Below are 15,022 nucleotides of genomic sequence, written 5' to 3'. Positions count from 1 at the left end.
TTTTTGTGCAGCCTGAGCAGCAGCAGCGAGTGATGTTGTAGCTCAGGGGTCAGCAAACCTTTTCAGCAGGGGGCTGGTCCACTGTCCCTCAGACCTTGTGGGGGGCCAGACTATATTTTTTGGGGGAAATGAATGAATTCCTATGCCCCACAAATAACCCAGAGATGCATTTAAAATAAAGCACACATTCTACTCATGTAAAAACACACTGATTACTGGACCATCCGCAGGCCGGATTTAGAAGGCGATTGGGCCAGATCCGGCCCCCGGGCTTTAGTTTGCCTACTCATGTTGTAGCTCATTGTTGTCTCTTGTCTTCATTTACCCCACCCCATTGCCCTGCTCACAGTTGTAATATTCTTACATTATGAATGGTCCACGTCACCATTAACAAAAAGAAGTTGGAATAGGCCAACACATATATGTGGATTGTGCCTGGGTCAAGTGACTTTTTATCAAAGCTCTTAACCGAGCTCAAGGCTGTCATCTGAACGAGCCAGATGTTTAACTGAGAATCAATCGCAGTCTACCCATCAATTGAAAAGTAAGACTTTAGGGCTGTCTTACCCCAAAATGGCAACAAGACTTTCCATTTTGCTCTTTGCAACCTTGATTTAAGGAGCCTCTTGGCGCCTAGCTTATATATCTGAATTTCTAACACTGTACCAGGACTAGTAGCCATCGACAGCCCTCTCCTCTATGAATTTGCCCAATTCTCTTTTAAACCCACCCAGGTTGGTGGCCCTCACTGCCTCCTGTGGGAGGGAGTTCCATAGTTTAATTCTGTGCTGCATGGAGAATTTGGAGCATGGGGAGGCCATGGAGCTCTGCCTGCTCCAAGGGGTCACAGTCCAAGCTAAAGGCAGCCCTGTCTCTGCCGGCTATATTTAGCACTTCCGTGGATTTCGACCCCTGCTAATGAAAGCAGGGCAGCAGCCGTCTGTTCCAGGCACCCCGCCCAGACAAAAGACATTACAACAAAATCAATAGCAAGGAACACAAAACTACACCACTACCAGTCGAGGGAGCGAGGCATGATGAACTCCTGGCACCTTACTTCCAGCGCCACCAGGAATAGACAAGAGGGTGGGGTTAAACCACCCAAACAATCCATTTTCCAACGGCTGGGAGTATGGATGACATTGCAGGCTACTCTGAACTCCAGGTTCACCTTAGATTCCAGAGCCCAAAACCCACCTCTCACCCCTTCTTCTCCTTTCCCGGCAAAATGGATTAGGAAGAACAGCAACTCCACAGTTCTGTGATTCAATGGGTTCTTCTCCCTTGCACAAGCTCTAGGGCAGGGTGCTGACATTTTGCAAAATAATAATGCTGCTCCGGTTGGTTTTTCTGCAGAAATCTCCCCTTTCTTAGAAATACATTGATTCATGAAAATTATTAATAACATGCTGAATACCAGTCAAATTGTGCAACTGGTGTGGGTAACAAGTCAGATCTAGCTGCAATTAACTCTTATTCCAGGAGACGTCTCCCCAGGAACTACATATTGATGAGCACAGTTCTTCAGGGCCAGCCGTGTTAAAATTAGTATGTTAAAGCCGTCCTTCGTTCCTTCGTTTTCCTTAAAACTGAAACACAGCAAGGAAAATGCATGCTGTTGCGCTATCACAGCTTGTAAATATCTACAAGTATTCCAATAAAAATAAATTTCAAAGGAAAGCTCCGAATTTGCTTGAATATGGATCATTTAAGCCACACTAAGGACACTTTATCACCCCTGCCCCCCAAAACAGTCTTTTGGTTACTGGAATTTTTCTGGAGATAATTATAAAATATGTAAAATTAACATGGCACATGCTTGGCAAGTAAAATTAAAGCCTGTTGAACATAGTAACGGTAAAGGGACCCCTGACTGTTAAGTCCAGTCGCGAACGACTCTGGGGTTGCAGCCAGCGTACAGCTTCCAGGTCATGTGGCCAGCATAACTAAGCCGCTTCTGGCGAACCAGAGCAGCGCACAGAAATGCCGTTTACCTTCCCGCTGGAGTGGTACCTATTTATCTACTTGCACTTTGTGCTTTTGAACTGCTAGGTTGGCAGGAGCTGGGATCAAGCAACAGGAGCTCACCCTGTCACGGGGATTCGAACCGCCAACCTTCTGATCGGCAAGCCCTAGGCTCAGTGGTTTAGACCACAGCACCACCCCCGTCCCATCATACATTTATGTATGTTGCACATACATAAACGGTAAATCAAACTTCCTTCTGTTTAAGGCAATAGAAAATTTACTGGGTTTTTCTCCAGATATAAGGTCTTCCAGAAAATTCACATCACTGCCCCAGTCCCACACTTGTCTTAGGGACCAGTGCAAGAAACACAGGTATATAAGCTAATCTCCAAATGGCACCTTGAACCCAGGTCACAGTTCCCACAACAGAATGCCTAGGCACTTTTTTGTTTTACAGTGAGAATTTTTGTTATTAGTATTATTATTCATTTCATTTCATTTCTATACCAGAAAAATATCAAAGCGCTTTACAACACATTAAAAATCAAATAAAACACTACGGAATAAAGCAAATTCAAGCTTCAAGCTTTACTGACATTTTGCTTTGTCCCTATTTACCTACTTATTTACAGCCATACCTTGGTTTTCGAACAGCTTAGTTCCCGAATGTTTTGCCTCCCGAATGCCGCAAACCTGGAAGTGATGTTCTGGTTTGAGAACTATTTTTGGAAGCTGAACATCCAGCGGGGCTTTTGCGGCTTCCGACTGGCTGCAGGAGCTTCCTGCAGCCAATCAGAAGCTGCACGTTTTCGAACGTTTTGGAAGTCAAATAGACTTCTGGAATGGATTCCATTCGACAAGGTATGACTGTATATTGCTGGGAGAGACCAGGGTTCAAATCCCCACTCCTTCATGAAGCTCACAGGGTGACCTTGGAGTCAGTTGCAACCTCTCACCTCCCTCGCAGGGTCGTTGTAAGGATTAAGTGAGGAGGGGGTGAACCATGTGCTCCTTGTGAGAAAAAGGTGGGATATAAACGCAACAATTAAGCTCTTCTGCTGGCCTGCTTGTCAATCCGGCATCCAGAAATCTCAATGTGGTCACAATTGGACCAACACAAGGCAAGAAACATACCTGGCACCTGGGAAATTTCTAACACCACTTAGGACCCAAGACAAAAGCGTAGGTCAGGCATCCCCAAACTTCAGCCCTCCAGATGTTTTGGAGTACAATTCGCATCTTCCCCGACCACTGGTCCTGTTAGCTAGGGATCATGGGAGTTGTAGGCCAAAACATCTAGAGGGCCACAGTTTGGGGATGCCTGACGTAGGTCTTAACCATTTCATATACCCTACATCTCTGGGTTATTTGTGGGGCATAGGAATTTCCCCCCAAAATATAGTCTGCCCCCCCACAAGGTCTGCGGGACAGCGGACCAGCCCCCTACTGAAAAAGTTTGCTGCCCCTTGCTTTAGAGGTCAAAACCAGCACTCTAAATTATGCCAGGAAACTATTCGGCAGTCCTGCCCTTGAGAAACCTGGAAGCTGAATTCTACACCAGCTGAAGTTTCCGAACCATCTTCAGAGACAGCCCTACCTGTCCAGGTAGGGAGGGGGTGCAGTAGCTAGAGGTTGCAAAGGACCCAATGCCTCAGAATGCACAACATTTGAAAGCCAAACTAATTCAGAAATGCAGCTAGGGGGGAAAAAACCCAACATCTGCTCTCGCCGAATGCGCTGCAAGGACGGGCCGCAGGCTCTGCCAATAAAAGGAAGTGTAACCAAACAAGCAGCCAGAGGAAAGAGGAGGAGGAGAGAGGGAACAATATTAACAAATAAAAAGAGACGCTAGTCGGCATCCAAACTCACGAAAAATAAATATTGAAACTGACCCCAAACTGTTATTTAAACACAGTGTTTCTCTCCCCATCTGTCTCCAGCTCTCTCTTCCTGGAAACAATAGGAAGAGCAGGAAGAGGGAGCAGGGAGAATACTAATACGCAGTGGGTGTTCACATCCTCCCAGAATACAGGCACATTCGGAAACAGTAAAGGGGTTATATGGGCAGAAGGAAACCCTTTCAGGGCACATTCCAGCATGTAGCTGTTGTTGCCATGCGCACGCTCCATTGAAGTAAATGGGAGGTGTGCAAGAGCACATGGAAAGTTCTGGGACTTGGTGGGCAGAGAGAGGGGAGAGGCTCCTTCATACTTGGGTATGAGAAGACAGAGGTTTTGAATACGGCTACCACACACAAGCTTGCTTTCCGCAGCTCCAGCGTGGAGGACCTGAAGCAATGGATTCAAATGACAAGAAAGGAGATTCTGATGAAACGTTAGGAAGAACTGACTGGCGGTAAGAGTTCTTGGACAGCAAAGTGGACTCCCTCAGAAGGTGGTGAGGAGGTCTGCAAACAGAGGTTGGATGGCCACCTGCCAGGAATGATTTTGTTGCGCTTCCTACATTGCAGGGATTGCGATAGATGGCCATTGTCAGTCCTCGAAATTAGCCAGCCGCATTTTGCACTTGGCTTCACCACCTGTGGTGGCGCTGTGGGTTAAACCGCAGAGTCTAGGGCTTGCTGATCAGAAGGTTGGCGGTTCAAATCCCTGCGACGGGGTGAGCTCCCGTTGCTCGGTCCCAGCTCCTGCCCACCTAGCAGTTCGAAAGCACATCAAAGTGCAAGTAGATAAATAGGGACCGCTCTGGCAGGAAGGTAAACGACATTTCCGTGCGCTGCTCTGGTTCGCCAGAAGCGGCTTTGTCATGCTGGCCACATGACCCAGAAGCTGTCTGCGGACAAACGTGTGGCTCCCTAGGCCTATAGAGCGAGATGAGCGCCGCAAGCCCAGAGTCGGACACGACTGGACCTGATGGTCAGGGGACCCTTTACCTTTACTTTTACCTTGACCACCTGCAACCAAGTGAAGATGCCTGGGCACAAGGATGGCACCTGAGAGCTCCACCATCTGGACTTTGTAAGTTTAGAGAAGAGGTGGTGTGTGGACGTTCATAAAACTATGCATGGCATGGAGGAATGAGACACCCCATAAAGTTGAAGGTCGGAAGATATAGGACAGATAAAAAGAAAGCCCTTCATAGTTCAGAAAAGGCCTAGTAAAGCTATGGAGCTCCTTCCCCAGGAGGCAGTGATGGCCACCAACCTGCATAGCTTTAGAAGAGAGCTGGACAAATTCAGGGGGAGAGGACTACTGACGGCTCCTAGCCACAATGGCTATGCTCTGCCTCCACAGCAATGCCTCTGAATACCAGTGGCTGGAAACCATGGGAATGGGGAATGTTGCTCTTGTGTCCGAATCCTGGTTACTTGTTTTCCCCCCTGGCACCTGGTCAGCCTCTGAGAGAAGAGGAAGCTGGACTAGATGGGCCATTGCTCTAGTCCAGAGGGCTCTTCTTCTTAAATGCCAATCATTAGACAAGGGGAAGACAAGGCTGCTTGAGAATGCCCTGAAGCCCCTCTCCAGCTGCCCCCAAAGATTCGGTGCATTGCATGGAGTTCAAGGGCAATTAGTCTAATTAAGCGATTAAATTATCTTTCTTTTTTTCGAAAATAACTACCTTGGCAGACTAGCTAATGTCTTGCCCCGCGAAGTCTGGCTGCCCCTTTGGGCTCTGATGTCTTTCATCAGCATGTCAAGGCAGTTTTATTCTGACAGGCATTCACTGTGCAGGAGAGATACCATCATTTCCTCTTTGGTTTTAACGGCTGGATCCAGCTTCTCTTAAATGTTTTATATTTTTATTTTTGTGAAACTGCTATTTTTAAATGCGGCAAGCCGCCCTAAGCAACACTTTCACATTAGAAGAGTGGGATATAAATATGTTTTAGTAAGAAAAGTTTTGCAGGAAACAGAGAGGACCTTTAAAGGGAAAAGTGCTGATCTTTTCCACTTCCGGGTCTTTTTGAAAAGCTGGGAAAGAATCTGATATCTGACAGTTAAAAGTAAGATTTTTCCCATTCATGTCTGTTGCATTAGCAACCGTTGAACTCGCAAGGCTTCCCTGTACAAGTCAAGGCATGGAATTGTCACTGCAGACCTGCAAAAAACCCCGTGTGGCTCCACACAATATCTCTGCTCCACAACTTTAAGATGCACAAAGTCCTGGGGCTCATGCGACTCTCTGCAAAATCAACTCAAAACTTCTAGGAGGAGATTATCTCTCCTGCCTCAAAAATCTCACTTTGCCAGTGCCAATGTTTCATGCTCATAGGACCTGAGTCCTGATGCACATTTTCTTCCCAACAGCCACAGAAAATAAGAGAGCCTCTCGCACACCTCCAAACACAGATGTACATACTGTACAAATATTCCCAAATAATTCCAGCAAGGCTTCTGCCGCCTACCGACAGCCTGCAGAATTACAGTCTGGCATCTCAGATGAAGGCCTCCTGTTGGAGCTGGGTTGCCTGAACCAAAACACATCTACAGTACTGAACATCAGGGCCAGGGAATGGAGGCGGGGTGTGTGTGTGTGTGAAGAAGAGCTGCCAAGCCCTATAAAAGGCTTAGCTTCCAATATTCAGAAGCCACTGTGCTGATTGTGTTTTCTCTCCCCACAAGCCACACAGAGAGAGCCGTCAGGACTGGTTACAAAAGGCGTTAGTGCCAGGGCAATAATGCAAATCCAGAGACTACAAAAGCACTCCAAAATTTCTGCAGTTCCACAGGTCAGAAGGGAAGAGGCACTCAGCACAGTCCTTTGTCTTCCACAGAGGTAGGATTGTCTCTTTTCAACCTGGAGATGTCAAGTAGGATGCGGTGAACAGCGCACACACAGCACACACACTGGCAGGCATGAAAATGGCAGGGCTGGGCTCCACGTTAGTGCCAAGAGGTGCCAGGGCCCACCACCCAAGATCTGCATGCCCACAGGCCACAAAAGAAAATGTCCAAAGGCCCAAGAAAATGGCCTCGTTCCCAAGCACCAGGCAGCTTGTGCCAGTGTTGAGAGCTGGCGCTCAGCATCAGTCTGCCACTGTGGGCAAACCAGAGAATACAGGGGTACCTTGGTTCCCAAACGCCTTGGTACTCAAACAACTTGGAACCCAAACACAGGAAACCCAGAAGTAAGTGTTCCGGTTTGCAAACTTTTTTCGGAAGCTGGACGTGATGTTTTTGAGTGTTACACTTCCAATTTGAGTGTCACACTTCTGTTTTGCATGTTAAACTGAGGTCTGTCTGTTTTTGCTATTTATTTTGCATTTTTGCTTTTGCGGCTCTTTTTGTTTTGTTTTTGTGACTGTGTGGAACCCAGTTCAGCTACTGATTGGTTGACTGATGTGTGAAATGCAGTACATTGTTTATTGCTTTCATTTTATGGATCCATGGTCTGGCTAGATAGTAAAATTCATGTTAAATTGCTGTTTTAGCGGTTGTTTTTGAAAAGTCTGGAACGGATTAATCCGTTTTGCATGACTTTCTATGGGAAAGCATGCCTTGGTTTTGGAACGAACTTCCGGAATGGATTAAAGTTTGAGAACCAAGGTACCACTGTAGTAAGGTTGGAAGGGAACCCATGGGTCATCTAGTCCAACCCTCTGCAATGCAGGAGTTGCAGCCAAAAATAGGATACTTTTTATCCAGCAGCCAAGTTACACTTTTACACAAAATATTGTTTCATAAACAAACCTGAAGGGCCAGCCAAGGTACCCAGAACTAAATTCTTCCAAGTCTGCCATTCTGTGCTTGAGTTGTTTCTTTGTTGCATTCTGGTGCTTTTTAAAGAATTATTTGAAATAGAACAGTATGATAAAAGAACTTCTGTGACAGAAATAAAAACCCTCCCTTTAACTTTCTCCTAAAACTGAGGTGGGGTTTTCAAATGCCTTTCTTGCCTCCCAGGACCCTGACCTCAGGATCCCCAGATCATTTAAGACTCGCTTTAACTAAATGATCAAATAGGTAAGGAGACTGGAATGAAAGAAAGAATAAAGGGAAGGTGGATTTTCTGAGGTTCTCCTTCAAAACCCATGAAAATAAGGCGGGCTAGACACCTTCTCAGTCCTGAGAGGGGTCAAGGAAGCCCTGGGAGATCCCTTGCTGGGAACGTCTTTTGCTGGCCAGAACACACTTTCACACCTAGAATCATAGAATCATAGAGTTGGAAGAGACCACAAGGGCCATCCAGTCCAACCCCCTGCCAAGCAGGAAACACCATCAAAGCATTCTTGACATATGCCTGTCAAGCCTCTGCTTAAAGACCTCCAAAGAAGGAGACTCCACCACGCTCCTTGGTAGCAAATTCCACTGCCAAACAGCTCTTACTGTCAGGAAGTTCTTCCTAATGTTTAGGTGCAATCTTCTTTCTTGAAGTTTGAATCCATTGCTCCGTGTCCGCTTCTCTGGAGCAGCAGAAAACAATCTTTCTCCCTCCTCCATATGACATCCTTTCATATATTTGAACATGGCTATAATGTCACCCCTTAACCTTCTCTTCTCCAGGCTAAGCATACCCAGCTCCCTAAGTCGTTCCTCATAAGGCATCGTTTCCAGGCCTTTGACCATTTTGGTTGCCCTCTTCTGGACACGTTCAAGCTTGTCAGTATCCTTCTTGTATGCTTGTGTTAGCTGACACCCACAAAATGAAGAAAAATCTGGACATGTTAGCAAAACTACGCAATGCAGAGAAGATGGAGTCTACCCAGCCAAAACAGCTGTTATCTCTGTCAAGAAAGTACAAATTCAACACACACCAGCAACCTGTGCGTAAAGTAGGATAACCGATAACACTCACGGCTTCTCCACACGTCACAAGTTATTTCCACAAGACTCTCCAGCACCCACGTTCTCTTCAAAGCAAAGGCCCCGGGCAACTGATGTCAGGTGGTCAGTGACTCAGATGCCAGGGTGACTGCAGCGCGAGTCATACAAAGCTTACTCTCTCCTACACAAGCAACCTTTGCAGAGATACAGGTTGAGGGGGCATTGACATGCCCAATTTCTTAACCCCCACGCAAGGGTTCATATCGAGAGTCGCGCATGTAGCTGAGGCAATTGCAACCCACTTGGGAATCAGATGGGATGAGGAAACCATGTTGCTTCTTAGCAAGTGCTCTTTAAATAGGTGAAATAAGGATATTCCTGTTTGGCACAATTTTCTACGGACTAGCCAAGCCCTTGGGACCCCGTATCATGCGAACGTCCTTTGTTGCTAACAGTTGTTCTGCAAAGTCTCAGGTCTTTCCCATCCCCTGCTACTAAAGACTCTTAGCTGTAGAAGCTGCCCAGGATACTGGGACCTTCTGCATTCAAAGCAGGTGTTCTTCCTCCAGGCTGGAAGCTGTAACCAGTTCCCTACAAATACATGAACTGGGACAAATGCCAAACCCACTGCCCTTCGGTCTGTATTTGTGTCCTGCCTGTGTCGTGGACTCACATTACTAGCAAACCCTCAAATTTCCCCTTCTGCGAAATGGACACTGCCCTACCTCGCAGGGTTGTTTAAAACAAAACCTGCCAACATTTCCGATGTTATTAATGGAGCACTGCACAGCAGGCTTGCTTCTCCATTAATTCAAAATTCATGTGATCAGTGCACAACATTCTGGGACTCCTTAATTGCTCAAATTTTGTTTTATTCATGAGCGATAATTTACGTTTAAATGTTCCTTGAGTGACTTATTTGTTGTCTATTTGGGGCCATGCTCCAGGGGCTCTACAGGGAATGCAAAACTCTGTAAGCGTCAAGCTTTTCCACTCTCATCTAAGCAGGAGATTGGGATTCCACACTTACCTATGAAGCAGCCCCTTTCAAAAAGCACAGGAGGAACCACCACCACCCATGAAATAAAGACTCTGGGACACACAAAAAACAGGGATCATTCCCATCTGTTATGGGCAAATGGCAATTGTGCAAGAGAACTGCCCAGGGGACTGTGCACCCCAGTTAGATCTGTTGTTTTGCTTTTTAAAAAATAAAAATCCCAGTGTTTTAAAAACTTTTTCAATGTAACTTTTCAAAAACTGAATACAAAACCAACACTAACATAAAAATCGATACGCAAACTAAATTTAATACTGCATGAAAAAACTTTAACAGTACACACCATTTTAAGAAAAGATAGTCACATTTTGATGGTCAACACATCCTCTCAAGGCACCATCTGCTGGGATGTCTCCAGCCCAAGCAAGGCCCCTTGTGAACATTAGTTGCTGGACAACAAAAATGGGAAATAAAAATTTAAGCATTGAATGGGAGTTGTGCATGAGCAAAACTCTGTTTCAGCAGGCCTCACTTTGGCATTATTCCTAGTGGATCATGCCCTTGCAGCTGGTCACAAGCTCTCGCTCTCTTGTAGAGTAGCAGATGACTATCTCATTACATGCCATCTCAGCCTGCTATTTAAATTGACTTTGTATTACACAAGGAAAACATAATAAGTACAAATGCAACCGTTTTCTCAGCAGTTTCAAGCTAAGCAACACAAATTAAGGATTGGCTTCCAAACAAGCAATACTCTTTCTCTCTCACACGCACACTGAAAACATTGATGAGGCTTCCCAAGCAAAATTCAGCTACAAGGGCTTAGGTGTTTATACACACCAGCGATTACTCATCAAATCCTGAGCATTTGTTTTCAAATGAAGGATCCGGGAACAAGTTCCCCTCAAAAGGCAAAGCCCTGAAGTTGGTCACAGGATTCCTGTTTCTCCTAAGTTGTAAGAGTCATTTCCCCATGGCAGAGAAAGAAGGAAAGAGGTACGGCTTCATCTGAGTGGGGCTTCTGCCATCTGCCCCAGAGAAGCAGGATATTCTGGAATGCTTTTTATTAGCCAGCGTGGTTCTTTACCAGGCACATGCCAGCCTTTGCAAATTCTGGGATTTGCTACTCAAAGGCTCTGGCAGGAAGGGAAAATCCACCGAAAGCAGATGCAACTGTGAACACGCACACACACACACACACACACACTCCAAACACGCTACTTAAAAAAAAAAAACCCACACAATTCAGTCAATTCATCTTTTGGTTTTTCAACACGCTACACTGCCATCGTGCTGCTCTCTTCTTCTCTTTGAGAAAAGTAGGAGAAAGCAAGCACACCAAGGGGCTCTCGGGTGCCACCGCCGAGGTTGCCAGGCCACCCTTAGAGAGAAAAAGACTTTCCGGGAACAGGCAACCCAGCATATATGGCTCAACATCTCCGGGGCTGTTTTTGCAACGTTTTGAACAGCAGGATGTGCTGAAAGCAACTCAAAGTGAGGCTCACAGCACCCAACCCACGAACAGCTCAACTGTTGAGAAAATAATCACCCAGGGAGATGCATTTGAAAATACAGCCAGCCAGATCTTCGGGAAGTCCTACTGACACCCGTTGTCAACTGAAAGCACAGGAGAAAGCCACAAGGGCTTGTGTGTGGCCCAAGAGCCTGCCAGGCATCCTGGCTGCAAGAGGTTGGCAGAGCTAGCAATTTCCTTTCATGGCTTATGCTCAACAGCCTGCTATTAAGGATGGGCACAAACCACTGGGGGGAAACCATCCCCAGCAAGGAATCCACACGCAAACTCCAGAAATATTTGAGATCCAAGAAGCCATTGGATTAACCAATTTTCTAGCTACAGGTAGGTAGCCGTGTTGGTCCGACACAGTCAAAATAAAAATAAAAAATCCTTCCAGTAGCACCTTAGAGACCAACTAAGTTCGTCATAGGTATGAGCTTTCGTGTGCATGCACACTTCTTCAGATACCACTTCTTCAGATTTTCTAGCACAAGACGTCTTACTTGCCGGACTACAGCTCCTTCCAAAACTTTGCCTTGGCTGACTGTATTAGGTTGGCAAAAGCTTTCCGCTTGGAGAAGGCAGATCCAGAATTATCCAGCGTATTTCTCCGTGGGAATTTAACCCTTTAGAACCAGCCAGCAAATGAGGAAGAACAGGTACCTTCCTCACAAAGTTAGCAAGCAAGCAAGATGAGCCTTCATTTCAATGCAAGTAGCAACATCTCAGGCTTTTAAAAAAAACAACCAGCAGCCATTGCAATTTTTAAGGCAAGACGTTTGCTCTTCAGACAAATCATTCCCTGTCCAGTTCTCTCTCTCACAGACCTCGAGCTTGCAACACACAAATCACAGCCCCTGGCAGAAACACTGGAGCAGGGACTGCAGAGACTTGCGAACACAACGGCAACAGGAGCAAACTGGAGATGTAACAGTGAAGCTGGGAGCAGCGGCACAGACAGAAAACTGTGGCACAAGGGAAGGTATCCCCGAACAGTTTGCAGGAAAGGAGAAGGAAATATCAGAACAGCAACAAGAAGACATGCTGGTCGACCAGAGGTCAACCAAATCCCCAAATCTCTGCACATCGCTTACAAATGCATTTATCTATCTATTGGACTTCTTGGCCCTGGCCACTTCATCGTAAGATCCCCGGGCTGGCTACAACAGTAATAGTGTACAATATCAAAAGCAGTCGAAACAATTCACATCAGAAGGCAGTCTCCTTTGCAGTGAGGCTCAGATTCTCTCCCACACACCCTGGTAAGTTGGAGGAGAGTGCAGTTTCAGGAGAGTTTAGAGAGAGGCAGGCAGATTAAATCCAGTTCCTCCGTCCATCTGTATGCACAACTGCTTCTGCTCCCCAAAAGTTGCTGCAAAAAGGAACCACCACCAGGTTTCAAGGCAAGTCACTGGAACATCAGGAGGCCAGATTTCAATGGATTCACACACACATACCCCTCTGACTCCAAACTCCGGGTTTGCCCCAGGCAGCAACAAGGAGAAAGCAGGGCCCAGTCACCCAACGGAACAACGGCTCAAATGCAAAAGGCACCATTGGACAAGCAGCAGCACAACCTCCAATATGAGAAAGACCATGCAGGATTTTTTTTTTAAAAAAAAAAACTCCTGACAGAGCAAAAAGGAGCAGGTTAAACTCATGCAGAGATCTCAAGGCTCCTTGATGCACCCCATCAAAATCCCATGGATAGGAGAATACAAGGTATGGGGGGGCCGCACTTTTGACATGCTGAGGGATTCCATATGGCTACCCCCTCTTCCTAAAATCTGCCCCTGCATTTGGCCCCATCCCTCCCAATATCTATGGAGAGGGGCTTGCTTAGCAAGACACCCTCCAAAAAAGAACAACTTTTATGTCCTTATTGAATAATCTCTCTTTGGGGGGAACAGGGAGAGAGAGATGGCGAAAAGCAGATCTGCACAAAGAGCAAGGGATTTGCAAATTTTACCCAGAGCGTTTGCAGAATTGGAGATGGTGGACTTCAGGGCTTGTAAGTGGAGGATGGGGAGGGCAAATATATCGACTTTTTAAATGGATTGAGGGCAACTAGTATGGAAAGCAGATTTTTTTTCCCATATACTGTAACTTTTGTTTTTAAGTGAGGGTGCCAGACACTTGTGCAATTATTTTCTTACAATCATCATCAAAGGAGGGGGTGGTTTCTAGGAGTTGGGGAAAGATCCATGTAATTGATGGGGGATCAGCCTTGTCTCCACTTTTAAGTTTTCCCTGCGAGCAAGGCCATTAGTCCCATAAAAGCACTTCATGCCCCACAGAGTTATAAAAAAAAATGGGGGGGCAGGGGGCGGGAGAGGATGACTTTTAAAAGAACGCCACTCCTTTCCTGATGCTGAACTGCATCCTTTCCCGAGAAATTCAGGGTCGCTCAAAATCCCCCCCACCCCCGGCGCTTCCCAAATTGCAAAATACAAAGCAGCCCACGAGATTGAAGGCAACAATTGGGGCGGGGGGGGGACACGAACCTGTTGCTGCCCTCCCTCCCGACCCTGTAGCAGATGCCTCCCCCCCTCCTCCACCACCACTCCGATTTCAAAGGCAGGGACCCCCACCCCAGGACGCACAATAAGCTGCCCGCTCGCGGCTCCGAGGCGCGCCCAGCTCAGCCGCTGCTCCCTCCAGTCGCCGGGGCGAAAACCGGGTGGAGAGAAAGCAGGATCCGAGAAGGGAGGAAGAAAGAGGAAAAGCGGGCGTGGGGGGGGGGAGAAAGCCGAAGGAGGAGCATTTCCGCTCCGGCTCGATCAATCGGCGCCGGCTAAGAGCTCCCGTGCTTGGGGGTGGGGGAGAGGAAAGGGAGAAGCGAAGCCCCGCTCAGCTGTCTGGCCGGAGCAAAGTGGGGGGGCATCTCTCTTTCCCCCACATCTAAGCCCTGGAGGCGCGCTCCCACCCCACCTCCTCCCTCTACAGGGCCGCGAAGGAGCGAACCCCCCTCCTGCTTTGCTCCCCCTGAACGTCCTTTTTTCGGGGTCCGCGCCAGGAGAGGGGGAGCAGGGGTGGGGAGCCCCTCCGCGCGCCGGGAAGAAAAGTTTCCATAGCAAGAGGAAAGCAGCCGAGGGGGGGGGGAGAGAAGGAGAGGCGACCAAGCAGGAGGGAGGCATCCCCAAATACAGTATCCAGGTTTACGCACGAACCAATGTGCAAGCTCTCCACAAAATAATGGACAGTATCTAGCTTTGCATGCAAGCCGATGCAAATATATTTCTTACCCTCCCCCCTCCCCAATTGCACACGCCGCGAAGAGGTCGGTGTCCATATTCCGCCCGCCTCCACCCCACAAAATCCCCCCAACACCTCACTGCCCAATCTGGGCGCCCCACTCACCGCGCGCGCCCTGCGCCCCCCTCCGCCGCGGGGCTCCCGGCAAGCCAGCGCTGCCCGGCGGCTTCGGCTGCCCGGCGTGGTCGGTGCCCCTGGCGGAGCTTCGGCTTGCCCGGCGGCGGCGGCGGCACTGCTTCCCTGCACCAGCTGCGAAGAGAGCGAGAACGAGAGAGAAGCGGAGCGAGGGAGACGCTCTTTTAAACTCCCCCCCCACCCGCGCGCGCCCCACCCCCCATGTGACCAGCCGAGGAAGGGAGGGGGAGGGGAGACTGCGCGCACCCCCCCACCCCGTCTGGGCACCTCCAAAATATTCTCCCCCCTCCCCGCCTCCGGAACTTGCGCGCGAAGTGGCGGCGATTCGGACATAGCTGCCAAGTTATCCCTTTTTTAAAGGGATTTTCCCTTATGCTGAATAGGCTTCCTCGCGAGAAAAGGGAAAACTTGGCAGCTATGGAT

General features: G+C 47.9%; 1 protein-coding gene across 3 annotated transcripts in view; it reads right to left on the bottom strand.

The window, feature by feature from the left end:
* CNTFR (ciliary neurotrophic factor receptor) overlaps positions 1 to 14,721 on the bottom strand; it is a 385,394-nt gene extending 370,673 nt beyond the window's left edge. For all 3 annotated transcript variants that reach the window (XM_060280404.2, XM_035100658.3, XM_088653079.1), the window contains exon 1: positions 14,570 to 14,721. The gene's annotated coding sequence lies outside the window, so the exon portion shown is untranslated. The remainder of the gene's footprint in view (positions 1 to 14,569) is intronic.
* Between the last annotated feature and the right edge of the window lie 301 nt (positions 14,722 to 15,022).

The sequence above is a fragment of the Zootoca vivipara genome, chromosome 10 (assembly GCF_965207765.1).
Source record: "Zootoca vivipara chromosome 10, rZooViv2.hap1.1, whole genome shotgun sequence".
Taxonomy (NCBI): domain Eukaryota; kingdom Metazoa; phylum Chordata; class Lepidosauria; order Squamata; family Lacertidae; genus Zootoca; species Zootoca vivipara.
This window is presented reverse-complemented; position numbering and strand designations above follow the sequence as displayed.